We start from the raw sequence: 13217 nt of genomic DNA, 5'->3' as shown, positions 1-13217 counted from the left end.
GAACAAGCATGCATGATATTGTTTTGGGAATTTATATGGGAACCTGTTGTAACCTTAGCATACAGCAAAAGTGAAGGAAATTTGGGTTATTCCTGAAGCAAATATCTAGCGACCTTTTGTCCACTGGTTGTCTGGCAGTACCTGTACTAATTATAAATGCATTTTCCAGGATCCGGAGTGATACCACTGATTCTGGCACAATCTTTTAACCTATGTTAAGAAGACTCATCACTGTCCTAGCACGATATTTTGAATGCACAGTGGGAACTGACAGAGTTGTCATATTTGCCATCTATGGTTTTGAAATGTGGGCCCAGAGACCAATGCTAATATTAAGCAACCTCAGGTCTGTGCTACTGAAACTATTCTTTCTTATTTAAGTGAAAGGATACCATCTGGTGGAATGAGTGGGTGTTTACGGTTATCCTTAGGGGCTATATTTTCCACAGTTCTTTATTTTTGCGCTGGCAGAACTTCATGGAAAAGGAACTGGAACTATTGTACCAGAGATACATATGTCTGTCATGAAACTGGAGACTGTGAAATGCTGAATTCAATGTATTGACTCAGAAGTACACAGATTCTTTATCTGTAGGAGAAAGATCTCAGAGTTGGTATTGAGAATGGGATTTCACAAAGCCAGCATAATGCTGATGAGGAGGGGAACTAGTGTGTGAAGTAGCTGATGAAGTACCTAACTAGACATGCTGTAAAAGTTACCCTAAGATCCAGGTAAATGGACTGGAAGGAGAAATCCCTTTTCACACAGAACATATAGAGTTTTCCTCTGGATTTATGTGGGACAGTGTGCAGAGAAGGGGTTTACAGCAATATCACAGGTAAAATGTTCAAAGACAATATCTAGATTCAAATCACATATTTTTGTTTTTTCAAGAGGGCATCTGAATCCAGACAAACCAACTCTGTAGTGCACTGTGTAGTAGGGTATCACCAAGAGATTAATGATTACTGTTTTTCTACTCTATAAAAAGTATAAATTTATAGCTTAGACTTTTCACATGGAACAGATTCCGTGTCTGATCAATAAATATTTAAATATTTAATACAAAGAGAAAAAATTTCAAGTGGAAAATCTCATTCACAACATCCTTTTACACACCAGTGGTTAAGTCAAGCTCAAAGGAAGCAAGGGGAGGAATAAAACCTAGTCCAGTTAGGTATATTAGTTTGAGGATTACTAAGTGCGGGGAGTTGGAGGGAGAGACTTCATCACCTAATCCTGACAGTGAGCTTGTTTGGAGAGAGTTTGGTCTTCCTAATGAAGTTGCAAAAATAAAGCATCAAAATGTCTTACTGTCACTCTGAGCACAACATGACCTGGGCAATCATCAGCTCAACGCTGTGATAGACTTACTTTCTTCTCAGTGGGAATGAATGTCGGGGTCGTGGGCTTTGTGGCTTTGGCATCCACAAACACAAAAAAACTAAAGTGAGAGTATATAAATCAAATGCTTTGAAAAAATGCAGCCCTACTATCGGTAGAACCAGACCACTAAATGCTGCTGCATCCCAACAGGTTATTATATGAAGCTGGACAAACAAGTTCAGATATTGTATGCCCTACGTACCAAGGATACATATGAACTCATTTGTAGTCATGTCCCATAGCTGCACAATTCTCAACAAATGCCAGGATTATCCTTTTAGCTAGTCATTTTTTGATTTTTGTGTGACTCTGAAATTGCAAGGTGTGGGAAAAAAGCTATTAGTAGCAATGTTAATATTTACAAGAATGAAACATGATGAGAATTGGTCCAGTAAATACAAATACATCCTTCAGGAAAAAAATACAATATTACACATACAATTACAAAAATTTACAAAAAAATATAACTTTTTTTTTCCAGAAAAAAGTTGTTTGAATCTCCTAACTATTACCCTGTGAGGAAAAAAGCCAAGATAAAATGTAGAAGACATGCCCTTTTTTTCCTATATATGTCAAATTTTTTAAAAAATTAGTGTTACATTTGCCATCTTCCCATCATGGGTATCAAGAACATTTTACATGAGAAAATACACACTCCTGTCTGTAAGCCAGCTGTTTCAGACTTGTGCTGTCACAGTATTTTTATTTGAAAGAGATCTGATAATGGCATTTAATATCATTTGCATGTTCCATAACCTCCTTTCTGGTCAATTCAGTTTCAGACAACTCTTCTAGTGAGGATAAGTTACATAATGAAGGATTTCAGTGTGGGTTTCAGCATGGATTTCATCTGTTTCATAACATCAAGAGATGTTGCAAAATTATTTATCTCAAATCAGGAATTTCTTAGAACACTTCATTGATAGAATTTTGAATGCTACTATTATTTAGGGTTGAGTTATAGGTTTGCTTTCAGGAGATCCCTTGATGGTGTCTCTGTTTCAGAACCTTATGTGTTTCTTGCTCAATGAGAGTACTGGAAGTTTCAGCACAGCACAAGACTGTTGCCATCACAGTAACGCTACTGGCAATGTAGATTTGGTACTATCCCACTCCTACTCAGGCCTAGAATTTCAATCTCATTTTTTCTGGATGGCTTCTTTTCTTCATTTGAACCAGTTCTAAATTCTTACTGCAGACATAACAAAATTAGGGAATGGGCTGTATATCCCAAGAAACATCCATTGGTGAGGGTGGAAGGGAAAGAAACTGGCCTACTGACTGAAACTTAATCTGTTCAGCCACTCACACTCCAGAGTAAAAGAGATTATTTTTTCTTTATTGCAGGACCTGCATGTCCTTGATCATACTGAAGGCTCCTGGTGCAGTAATGCATCCCTATGGGTTTTTTTCTGATAAAGTGTTTTTATGCTCAGTGTAAACTTCCACTTCTTTTGTTGCCTGCTCTAAAACACGTTTTCTCCACTCACCGAACTGGTTGTTGGAACCAGAATACGCAAGATTGTCTCTGTGCTCCTCCTGGTGGAGAATCAGAGAATCTACCTGTAAAAGAAAAGAAGAAAAGGAAAGGGGGGGGAGGGGCAGAGAGGAAAGGTTTTCTCATGCATAGCAAATCATTTCTGCTCATGTGTTTAGTGAATATCATGATAAAAAGAAGAAGCAATAGCTACCCAGGTATCTTTCTTTCCTTCAACATCACTGATATCAGACAATTGGCCTTCCTCCAGGTAGGTAAAAGCTACAGATTAGTTAAATCAAGCACTGTTTCAGACTTTCTATCCCCCCCCTGTCATTTGTGATATCCTTATGCTTATCCCTATTGTTCTCTGTAATTCCCATATAACACTCTTGCAGATTACTTCCATTTTCCCCTTTTCTCATCTTACTTTTTCTCTTCTCACTCAATTAAAATTCATCATTTCTAAACATGTTTTCTGTGCCTATACACAGTCCTTTTGCATTTAGGCCTGCCAAACCTCTCAGCTGTGGTAAGGCTGTAGTTTTGTTGGTCTCCAGATAACGAAGCAACCATTTAAAATTTCCATTATCAGATCTTTGGATTACTACTTTTTGTCATCTTGTAAGTGTTTAAGAACACAAGAAACTCTCAGACTTCCCCACCCACTCAACTGGTCTGATGAACTACACAACCTCATCCTACAAATCCTACCCTCTGTTATTTCAAACACACAGAATGAGAGGTATTATAGCCTCCTTCAGTTCGGCAACCAAAACTAGAATACACCATGTTCTCTGATTCATCCAGGTTTAGTCTTTCATATCACACTACTTAGAAGCCCTGAAATCCTGTCCTACAGGACAGATGACTCCTCAGGCAGCTGATCTCAACTCCTATTACACTTTAATGCCTTCTATTTTAACTACCAGCATCAAGGATGTTGCAGGCCTATTCATCCTTTGGTTTTGCTAAAAGACCAGCTTGTGTCTGCTTTAAAAAGGAGAACCAGTGGGAGAACAACACCATTAGGAGTCAAATGGTACAAGAGAAAGGTTGGCATAAAGATAAGTCCTCTTGTCTATCAACAATGCAACTGCTTTGGTGAGAGAAAAGACAAAACTGGAAATAGCAGACAGGAGACATGTATTGCCTCATTCAGACGAGAGCTAGATGGAGGCTTAAATAAACAGAACAGAAAGTCAAGGAAAGAATGTTTAGTCAACTTGCAATGCTACAGAGTGAAATCCAGCAAGTATATCTGCTTTCCCTTCACCTAAGCAATGCTTAACATTCAAGCTATTGATTTTGGGTAAATTTGCTGTCACTGAAGTCAATAAAAGACTTTGCAGAGGAAGCAAAAGCTATAGATGTCTAAATTCTCATGTAAGTGAAGAAGCATGCTTTACAGCACAGCTGCAAAGAAAACCTAAAGGATGCTGTCTGCCACTCATTCTTGGGAAGAAGATACTGCTCATTAAGTATTTGACAGTTTACCAAAAAACTAAGGAAAGAAGACAAGTCAGCAAAACCTTAAAACCAGTCTGAAACTGTATTTTATCACATGGTGATAAAAGTATTTAACAGCAGAGTTTGCTTTCTGGCACCTCTGTACAAAATCTCACATATTATCACCAGAAGAAATTAATTTCTTTGCTCCCAGTCTTACCCATATGATAAAAAAAATAATTAAACACAAAGTATTTGACTTTGCAAACAATATACAAGTAACGTATAGTCAGGCAGTGAATAAAGTGAGGATCACACACTGGCAGGACTAAGGAACACAGCTTGCATTCTATGAGGCTAGTAGGACTGTATGGGAGAAGGAACAAATCTTTTTGTCTGATGATACTACAAGATAGAGGTATAAACCAACAATATTTGAAGTAGTTTTAATTAACAGATAAAACTATTTATTTGGTATGCACACTCAGATTGTGGTCGAGAAAGAATACAACTATTTCTATATTTGTCACAACTATCCATTTTTGCACCATTCAGATTATTCCAATAATGTTATTACATATGGGCTGAAATGGACTAGAAGTTGCAAACAGTTAAACATGGAGGGGAAAGTTGGCTGAATCTGAGTGACATTAATAACTTCTTTTGTAGTTTGATGAGCATAATCTGTTTATCAGGCCACTTCTGCTGTGCAACAATGTACACAAACCCTATTATATTTCATAATTCTTATCACACTCTAAGAAAAGAACTCATACAGTTAGCCACACTCACTTGAAAACACTTCTACTCTGGCAAAGAAGAAGGGAACCATAAATAAGAGTTGAGTCCATAAACACCCTTATTTGTGGTGATATTTGATATTCTGTTGGTAATTGGAGTACTTCTTGCAAGAAAAAAAATCTCACAAGCTAAAGCACAAATAAACTTTATTTCTCCATTTGAAAACTTGAGTATCTTGACTTTTTCATAGAGAAAGATAAAGTATTTTAAATAAATGTTAATAAACTTCCATCATTAAGATGTATGTGGGCTTCTCCATTGCTTTAACAGTATTGACTATTACAAATATACTTGAATCCACGGAACAATCTTTATTACATTTTTACAAGCTTTTGAAACTGTTTAGTGAAGCTAAAAAAGAGTTTCGGGAGCAGTGTGGTTATAGGAATGAACTTATATTGATGTACATGCAAAATGTGACAACACAATTTTCTCTCAATCCAACTCCATGAAATAAAGCTGGCAACAAATATATGTCAAATTGACAAATAATATAAAAGACTTAAAATCAATGAATGTCTTATTTCTGCAGTTGCATAAGATGATTTATGAACAGCTAGGTTGAATTTCTATCAACAGTAGGATTAAAAGAGGTTTTCCTATTCATACTATTCACTATAGTTAAACTTGTATCAAGATAATCTAAAAGAAAGCAGAAAACAATGTTTTTCCTACATGAAAATCTTCAACATTCTTCTGTCCTTAAAACAAGTCCGTATGTATCATTTACCCTTTTGTTTTCCTTGACATTAGGGAAGATATCAAGAAAAGATGACATCAAGATGTCTAGCAAAGAATGCACATGGAGCAGCATTAGGATACACTCCATGTTTTGAGGAGCTATCAAATCATATGCCTTGTCATGGTCCATTTGGATCTCCCAAATTTACAGGATAAAATACCCTGTGATTTAAACTTTATTTCATGAGCTTATTAAGACATACGACCAACAGGACAAACAAGGGCTCAATCCCCTTTTGCCTAGACTAGTCTATCACATGAATTCACGTATTCACCATTCAAATCATAAGGTTTCATAACTTAGAACTCATAATCATTAATTTGTGCACTTACAAGCAAAAAATCCCCACATGCTTAATGTTGTAAAAACTAATATTACAACAAATATTAGTAATGTAGCCGATGGCGAGAGTGTTAATCCTTCCTCTTCCATCATAGTGTGGACATCCCCTGTATCAAACTGGGAAGCATGAAAGTCTCAGCAATCCATCTGCTGTTGTATCTGCTTTTTGCATAAGCTGGTGGGTTTACATCTTCCAGCTTGGAAGTTTGGTCTACACCATTTTCAACAGTTAGCAGATTCTGAAGAAACGGCCAGACAAAGAAGATGGCTGCAGAAGCCAGCAATCTGCAGGTGACAATGGCTGCATAATGGCCCTTTACCTCTTTCTGGGCACCTGTCCTACCTGTATGGTGTTCTCACACTGATGTAATGGCATTGCTCCCAGAACACCTGAGGCCTTAGCATGAGCTGTGTTAGCCAAAACACTGCATAAATATAAGCAGGATGAGTCTAAAGAAATTGCCCCTCCCACACATAATTAAGCTGATTGTGAGCTGATCCTATTTCCCCTTCCCCTAGGGCATGAACACACTTGAGGGCTCACCTTTTTGTGGATTTCTCACTGATCAGCATTCCTTAGACTGAGGTGGATGAACCACATTCCATACACTCTGAAAATGCAGATCTTAAAGAACGCTCTCAAGGAGGAGAAGGCAGTTTCATATTTTCCAGTGAATCCCATTTTTATATGTAAAATAAGGATGAAAAAATGAACAAAAATTATCAGAGATATTGATAAAAGTCAATAAAAAGCCTTTTGATTAACTTAGAATTTCATTGGAACTTGGTAGTAATTGTACTTGTGATCTGAAATACAAGAAGACTTAGTAATGAGAGATTCTTTTTTAATTCAGCTTCCAGGACTAACAAAAGGTAAATAGCCTGTATTTATCAAGAAGCAATCTGGGGCCCTTACCATCAGCCCCAGGGTAGGAAGGGTAGGAAGTGCCAGGTAGCTTTGTTCAGCATGAAGCTCCAGGCACCAGTAACACAACTCTTGTGTCATTACTGGTAAAACTCCCTGTGCTCACTGTGAGCTGACTGTTCTGACAACTAGCCATGACATGTTTGTGCAGGATACTTGCACTATCTGGAGCAGCACAAACTGCCAGAGCTGGGAAGGCTTCCTCATGGGCTAACTGCTAGTTCATAAAAGCATTTCCACTTTAGCTTTCCAAGAAGCTGGACTGATGATCCCTGGAGATGAAAAATGAAACATGGAAGCTAGTGGAAGTTCTGAGAGTGCACATCTGAAAGAAGGAAGGAGAAAAAAAAAGACGCACCTCTTGGTCCTGCCAGCTCCATTCTGTTCTTACATTCAACAGCTGTAAGGAGGAACAACAACAACAACCATGTCAGCATTTTCCTGTCCTGCAACAGCACTGATGTCAGCAAGAGCTATCAGGGACTTTGAAGCCAGATGTTCGATCTGTCGCCTTGATTTTATTTTTCCCTACAAAACCTTTCTTTTTCCAATCTCCATTAACTCGTTCCTTTGGATTTGTTATATGGACATGCTGTGGCTCTTACTTTCCCTCCTTTAACTTATTTCTGGTCCTCCCTCTTCAATTATCTTTTCAACTTCCTGGAAAATCAGAAATTAATACTTTTTTTTATTAAATTTTTTCAGCATTCAGATTCCACAGAATCATTTTACCAGAAAATTACTGAAAAACTGGGTATCGAATTAGTCACATTTTCCTGGAGTATTCCTTTTATGAGTTATGTTCCATCTTCAAGAGAAGAGATAAATCTCCATTAAACATTATTTTTTCAGATTAATTTCTGTTCTTCTTTACATGTGAACTTGAATACCTGATGCTGATACCCTGAACTGACTAGGCAGTCAGTTCTTTAACAGTCAGTCAAGAGCCTCTTTGCATGTGGCAACTACCTCTCCTCTTAAATGGTTTGCTCAAAACAGTTATTGATTTGGTCTTGCTCAGGCAGTAACTCAAAGTCCAGGAAAATGAAGAGTTTCATCAGTTCGTTAAAATGCACTTCACATCAAGGGAATGACAGAAAGTCAGTAGATAGAAATACTAGACTATCATAGACTCCTTTTAAGGTAAGCAGTTGGACACAGTCTGTGTTTTAGGATAAATGGGAATGAGAGAAAAAATGGATTTGTAGAAAGTAAAAGAAAGATAATTTGGGAATAAGGTCTGTCCCTAGGGCACTGAGGTGGAAGAAAAGACATTAGGCTAGTTTATTTATGGTAAAAAAGCAAACCCACGTTACTGTGGACAAAATAGATTTACTTTCTTTACAGGCCATGGTCTAAAAACTGACCCTCAAAAACAGTCTTGCATTTATCTGAAGTTGCAGCCTTTTCTTGAAGGTTTTTTTTTTCCTCTGAGCCAGAGAATACTTAGTCAAGGATGCAAACTGTTGCAGTGACAGACAGAAATCTTTCAGCCACATCACATTGTTGAATGTGAAACCAGAAAGCACCTCCTTGAAAGCAGGCTACATTAGCTGCTTTAGGAGGAGTGTCCTCTTGCTCATCTGCATTTTGTGCCCAGACAAGCTGTTTGCTATGTCTTCCTCTCTGAGCAGGTACAAAATCAACTGTAAGGATGCAACAACTGTACCATATATTTTGCATGCACAAATCATATTTACTTTTTTATTTGGATGACCTGTCCGATCTTAATCTGAAGCACAGCAACAAGTTCATCATTTTTCCTTCCTTTTCTGCAGCTCTTTATTGTTCACTTGACTGTACCTTGTCAAAACTCTTACTCCTTTTATGCAGGAAGTGAGCTGCAGTGCATGGTTCTGTATCAGCAGCATTACAGTTTCTATCTTTGCTTTGTTGAGTCATAACAAGAAATTTAAGCATAGTATATTTTTTAATAAATTAATGGCATTTTAAAAAGTAAAGGAAATATGAAACCTGCATTAAAGTTAAGTTTACAGCTATGCCAATTTTTCCTTCTGCCTGGCACTTTGGAACCTATTGAAGAAGCACAGGTGAGATCTAATAACACATGGTACTCAGAAGCCTGACTCTCACTGATAGACCTTGTAGAAGTAGTTCCATGACATTTTCTATAAAACCTACTGTATTTTTAGGATGACATCTCCCCAGTCTTGTCTGTACCAGGACTGAATTATGGTCTTTGCAATGCTAACAGGATGTGAGAAAAATATCTGCATTTTGCCAAAGTAGCATAGCCTTGTGTCAGTGACAAAGAGCTCAAGCTGGCCTTTAAGATGCTCCCAAAAACCTTCATGCATCAATACAGTGGTCACTAAGTAGGAGACAAAGTCTTTAGATGGCCCAGCAGGTGACTGTCAACAGTGAGGACAGATAATTTGTAAATATGGTCCATAGAAGATCACTGGAGCTTTTTCTGCTTTTTCTAACAACAAATGGAAAGCGGGATCTGCAGAGCAGAGGTGCAGCTGAACCATCTTACCAACAACAAAGGTAAAGACCTACCCACAACATAGCTTAGACAGGGAATGTGTGTCTACATTTCAGCTTAAATACAGTTCCTGGGGCAATGGACAGAAACTGCATTGTTGGAGGGTGCAGGTGAGGTTGTCCAGGACAATTAAGGTTTATTGGTGCACGAGGACCCTGACTGTCTTGGTTGAAAGAGTAGAGTTCAACACGTATCACAGAGGAAATCATAGACAAATAATAATTAAAAAAAAGACTTAAAAACTAACTTAATTTTCCACAATGCAGCATCACACTGTGTCACTAGGATAAGGCTGACTTTAAACAGAGAGCTTCAAGACAATTTCTGTGGCAAAGAAAAGCCCATCAGAGTAGTAGTTAATGATTAATGATTAATTACAGTCACCTAGAATTCATGAGTATCCCTGCAATGCTGGAGATAAGGTAGGTAGTTTCAAAATTCTCTCTCTACCGAGTTCAGTACCCTGAACTGTGCAGTGCTAGTGAACACCCATAAACAAAGAGGGTTAGTACTTTTCCAAGCTTTGGGGTTTTTTTCCTATGGAATTTCTAAAATTTGTATACACAATGCTTTTATATCTCTGGTTCTGGTAAAGGGCACTCGTGAGACATCAACTGGAGGTCAGTGGGGGCCGATCCCATGCATTCAGCTTGTGCTGGGATGCTTGGATGTCAGGCAGCGTGTCCTGTTAGCCAACAGTGCCAACTCTGTCCATCGGGTGGCACTGTCGGCCACGGAAACACAAAGTGGAGTCTCCCGGTCCCAAGGCGCAGTTCTTGAAAGTTACTTCTAAATTGCAAGCTTTGTGTGATTTTTCACCCATAGCGACCTAGAATTCCATGTTTTCTTGAAAGAACTAGAGAAATACTAGAACCCTCCACATCGTATCTTTAGCCTCTGAACCCCTGTGTGTAGACTTCGGTGCAGGACTCTCAAACACCTCCACTAGCTCTATTGTCTTGAGGTCTGGTTCGAAGTTACACTCCCTTTTCCATGTTCTTCTTCATTTCTTTTTCATATCTTTTTCAAAAATCTTAGTCCTCTCTCTTTACATCCTGGATTCTAATCCATACAAATTGGGGAATGAGAGGCTGAAGAGCCCTGTGGAAAGGGATATGGGGGTTTAAGTTAATGGCAAGTTGAATATGTCAGCAGTGCCCTGGCAGCCAGGAAGGATGACTGTGTCCTGGAGGGCATCAGGCAAAGCATCACCAGCTGGCTGAGGGAGGTGATTGTTCTGGTCTGCTCTGCTCTCCACCAGTGTGGCCTCACTTTGAGTCTCGTATGCGGTTTAGGGCGTCACGATGTAAGAGGAACATCACATTATTAGAGCATGTCAAGAAGAGGGTGACTAAGACGATGAAAGGTCTCCAAAGCAAGAGGTCACTCAGTTTGTTAAGCTTAAAAAACGAGGTGAATAGAATGGGAGGTGCTGATCTCTCACTGATGACCAGTGGTAGGAACACAAGGAAAGTATAGAATCATTAAGGCTGGAAAAGACCTTTAAGATCATCAAATCCAACCATAAAGCCAACACGGCCAAGTCTACCACTAAACCATGTCCCTAACTGCCACAATTACAGATCTTTAGAATGCCTCCAGGAAAGGTGACTCAATCACTTCACTGGGCAGCCTGTTCCAATGCTTGATAACCCTTTTGGTGAACAAATCTTTCCTAATTCCCAGTCTAAACCGCCCATGACAAAACTCGAGGCTGCTTCCTCTCATTTTGTGATAATGAGTGATAACTTGTTGCCTGGGAGAAAAGACTGACCTCCACCTCAGGTAGTTGTAGAAAGTGATAAGATCTCCTCTGAGCCTCCTTTTCTCCAGTCTAAACAACCCCAGCTCCCTCAGCCACTCTTCATACCACTTGTGCTCCAGACCCTTCACCAGTTTTGTTGCCCTTCTCTGGACATGCTCCAGCACCTCAATGTCTTTCTTGTAGTGAGGGGCCCAAAACTAAACACAGGACTCGAGGCGCAGCCTCAGCAGTGTGGAGGGGAGGGGAATGATCAGCGCCCTGGATCTACTGGCAAAACTATTTTTGATATGAACCAGGATACCATTGACCTTCTTGACCACCTGGGCACATTACCAGCTCATGTTCAGCTGGCTGCTGACTGATACTCCCAGGTTCTTTTATGCTGGGCCATGTTACTCTGTCCTAAACCTCTAGTGGTGCATGGTGCAGGACCTGGCACTTGGCCTTGTTGAACCATTGATCCAGTTTGTTCAGATCCCTCTGCAGAGCCTTCCTGCCCTCCAGCAGATCAACAGTCCCACTCAGTTTGGTATTGGCTGCATTCTTACTGAGGATACATTAGATGCCCTTGTCTAGATCATCAGTAAAGGTATTAAACAGGAATGGCCCCAATACTGGGGGGAGCTCTATGGAACCCCACTAGTGACTGACCACTAGCTGGATTTAGCTCCATTCACCACCACTCTCTCCAGCCACATTTTAATACACCTATCCCAAGCCATAGGCAGTCAGTTTTTCCAGGACAATGCTGTGGGAAATGGTGTCAAGGCTTTACTAAATCCAGGTGGAAGGTAAAATCCACAGCCTTTCCCTCATCCACTGGGCAGGTCACCATGTCATGGAAAGAGAACAGGTTGGTCAAGCAAGACCTGCCTTTCATGAACTCCTCCTAGCTGGGCCTGTGTGGGAGAACACAGAGATTACGAGTCCTGGAAAGAACGCCTTTAGGAGCAGATTCATCACAGTGGCAGCTCTCCGGGATCAGACGGAGTGGAAAGACACTGATTACTTGCATTTTTATTGTACCGTTCTCCCCTGAATTCTGTAATTCCCTTTACCCATGTGGTCTCCCTGCACAGCGCTGTGTTGCCTTCCCTCTCCCAACCAGTCCCCGCCCCTGCACAAGCATTATTGATTGTCTCATCCATCTCTCCCCAATCCCTGGCTTCTTATCGGACTTTGGTCCTCCTGTATCCCCCATTGGCTAGGAGAGTCCTCAAGCCACTCCCTTTCCCCCTGAACCTTTACCCAGTCACATTCCTCTTTCTAAACCCTTCCCCAGAGTTCTTAAAAGCCCGCAGGAGTTTGAATAAAATACTTTTCATCACTGGAATCCAGAGAGGACACCTCATGGTTCTTTCCTCCTGGCAAAGGGGGTTTGCGCCACAGAACACTGTCTCTGAGAAGCAGCGAGTGAGGAGTCACAAGCAATCAGCCTCTGTTAGGCCTGATCCCCTGATTGCCCTGCACTTGGCATGTGATGGCACTCAGGATGACCTGCTCCGTGACCTTCTCTGGCACGCAGGTCAGGCTGACAGGTCTGTAGTTCCCTGGATCTTCCTTCTGGCCCTTCTTGTGGATGGGTATCAGATTTGTCAACCTTCAGTCACCTGGGACCTCCCTGGTGAGTCACTGGAGCAGGAAGGGATGTGGCTTTGGCACCAAGCTTGGAGTTCAAGGAGCACTTAGTGATATGGTTTAGTTTTAGGTAGTCCTGTGAGGAGCAGAGAGTTGGACTCAATGACCCTTATGGGTCCCTTCCAACGTCAAGATACTCTGTGGTTCTATAATTCTATGATTCAGGGTGATAAGCAAGAGAG

The sequence above is a fragment of the Manacus vitellinus genome, unplaced genomic scaffold (assembly GCF_001715985.3).
Source record: "Manacus vitellinus isolate BGI_N305 unplaced genomic scaffold, ASM171598v3 scaffold_28_pilon, whole genome shotgun sequence".
Lineage (NCBI taxonomy): Eukaryota > Metazoa > Chordata > Aves > Passeriformes > Pipridae > Manacus > Manacus vitellinus.
This window is presented reverse-complemented; position numbering follows the sequence as displayed.